Genomic DNA, 3,047 nt, shown 5'->3' on the forward strand with positions numbered 1-3,047 from the left:
TTTGTAACGGTATTAAAAGGCCCCAAAATGTCTTTTTTAGATGTTAAAACATTTGTTTTTACAATGTTTATTTTCAGTCGTTTTGACGCTTCAGACGCTCACAAACATGCAAATCACAGCGGTTATCTCAGCTGCAGCTCGACAGGACTCATCTCCATCTTTGACTGTAAATAGGATCGTTTTCGGGATACGTGTCACATAAAGCTTTATTTTTATGAATGTGTCAACATGTTTAAAGAGACTGCAGTTTTAATGTTATTTTTGTAAATATATTGTGGCAATATGTCCGGTTCAAAGAGACTTTGTATCAGATCAACATGTACTGTAAATGTGCAAGCATGAGAAAAGACACTTCAGCAGTATGAATGTTCTTTCTTTTACTTTTTCTATTTTTCTGGCTGCAGAAAAATAAATGGACACTGAATGTACTTTAAAGCTTTGTTCGGTTTTTCTTTAACTTTGTGTTTTAATCTGTTTTTAAGCTGGTCCAAGGTTATTAGGTTTTCCAGTCGCTCCATCAGATGGTCTTTAATACCCCTTCATCACAGCCCTTAAATACAGCGGATGGCTCTTCCCTGAAAACACAATGACTCTGCTGGATCCATGAAGTCATACTACTTAGCGATCATTCTTCTGTCGGTCCAATTTAGCTTGTGCCACACTGAGTGGTAGTGTGGATGCCAAACATTTCAACCATTACTTTAAAAGACGGTGTTGACGTTGTGTTAGCTTGTTAACTAGTTGTTCATCACCCTCCTTTGTAAAGGCTGGTGTTTAAACAGTTAACCTACGTTGGTGGGAAGCTGTCATATCATGTCATCTCCACATCAGTATGTGGAGACTAAGAGAATATCTCCACAATATTCACATATCTACTGGTAAACACAAAAAGTACACCCTGACTACCCTGCCTTTCGACTCCTGGAGCTCATTTATAGAAATGAAAGTACCTGGTTGACTGTGTTTTTTAGCAATGATGCCAGTTTGAATCGTTGAAAAGTGGGCTTTTTTATCTTTCTAACATTATAGTAAATTGTTAGAGTAAATTAGAGTAATTGTAACATTATTCCAAAACTAATGATCGAATGATTAATTGCCATAAAATCAGCAAATTAACTACGAATGAACATAATCTTTGCAGCCCTTTGCATTTGCATTTTTTTTAGATTGACAGGTTGAATTATAAAAACTTCAATAAATTAGATTAGAGTATTTGTGTTCTAAAATACTTACACGAATAAAATGCTTATAATATGGACATCAATCTGTTGCCCAAACATGAAACAACCAAACCTCTCTATTCAGCTGTTTTTTTAGGATGGACTGCAGCAACATTTCTACAACACTGTCCTAATTTAGCATTTATTTTCCAGACACACGAGCAGCCAAAACCCCTGAAAAAGCATCTCCTCAAAATACGTTTGAAAACACACTCATGGTATGTGTACAGAAGTTCAGCTTGTATTTAACATGAAAGAGTTTTACTCACTCGGTCTGTTTGGGTTTGCTGCTCGAACGTGATCACAGACGTGATTTGTACACCACACGCTCTCCGTGCCTCCGTTCCTTCTTATCTCACAACCTTTTCTTCATTAGACATTTCTAAGGAGAATATTAAAACCCACAGACGTCTGAATAATCATCACCGGAGCTGTAAGCCGTTATCAGGCCTGGAGCTTTTTCCTCTTCATGGCACACTGCCCTCAGGATATTTTAGTGCAGGGATTGGCAGACGTGCCTGGTTTTATTTTCAGCTCAACACTACAGCTGCTTAGGGTCCATCCTCTATATTTAAAGCAATATTTCTACGCATTTTTCTTAGATTCAGTCTATAAATGAGCCACTTTTAAGACCGTAGTATCCTGATGTTTTAAAGCCTGCTTGAGGGTGTGTGGAGCAGCCACAAGGTGACACTGTAGCACACAGCACCAGAGACTCCAAGAGACTTAAACAGTTGATGCCATCTTGGTCTAATAAGCAACGACCTCTTTCTCATTGAATATTTACATTCCAATAAGAGATGGATGATTTCTGTGCATTTCATTTTTGATCTCTTTCTAGGAAATTGCCAGATTTCAGCAGGAAGTTTTTAATGCCGCAAAGGTTGCCTCCTAAATGAGGATGAGGTACCATGATTGGGATCTGATGGACTTCCAAATGAGGCCAGAAACCGGACCAGACTTTACTCCAGACAATCTGCTTTGATCTCCCAATCTCCCCTGTGATACCCGGCGCTGGGAAAGCCTCCTCTACACCTTGTAGCCCTAAAGCAGAAGAGGCAGGAGGGCTTCACCCTCCTACCCCCCCTCCTCCTTCTTCTTCTTCTTCTCCTCACTGCCCATCTCTTTCTCTCTACACGCACACACACACATTCAGCATCCACACCCACACTGGACTCTCTTTTGAACGTCTCGGGCTTGATTTAAAATTCCTCTTCAGAGCGTGTCATGCATTTTATATGCATGGCGAGTGGGAGAGAGAGGAGGGATTGCGTGGAGGCTCCAGCCCAAATGAACTTCCCCTCTGCTGTTGCTCTCCTCAGGGATATATATCCACACACACACTGTCTTACGCTCCCCTCCCCTCATTTTCTCGCACCCACTCAACTCTTTCAACATTAGTTTTACTGCATCATGCTTTTCACAAATTCCAGCGAGCAGCACGAGCGCTGCAGCCTTTGAAGACAAGTGTGATCAGAACAGAAGCAGGGGGTGTTGAGAGAAAAAAAAAAAACCTGGCCGCGGGGCATTTTGGGGTTTTTGCACTCGTGTTTAGCAGCGTATGGAGCAGAAGAGGGAGGCTGACAAGTGCAGTGTTTGGGGACAGCTTTGATGTCTGATGGGGTGCGGCGGCTTGCTGCTCCTTCCCAAGGAGACTGTCACTTTGACACAAGCTGGCTTATATTTACAGAACATAGCTGAGGATAGATATCAAATGTTGATTCACTTCTCTCCACCGTAGCATCTCTTATTCTCTCTCGTCTTGCTGACAAAAATCAGGCTGAGAATCGATAAGAAAGCAGGCGCAACATGAACTCGGACTGCAGC

This window comes from Semicossyphus pulcher, unplaced genomic scaffold (assembly GCF_022749685.1).
Source record: "Semicossyphus pulcher isolate SPU_LCO1_2020_fin unplaced genomic scaffold, fSemPul1.0.p SCAF_7, whole genome shotgun sequence".
Classification (NCBI taxonomy): Eukaryota; Metazoa; Chordata; class Actinopteri; order Labriformes; family Labridae; genus Semicossyphus; species Semicossyphus pulcher.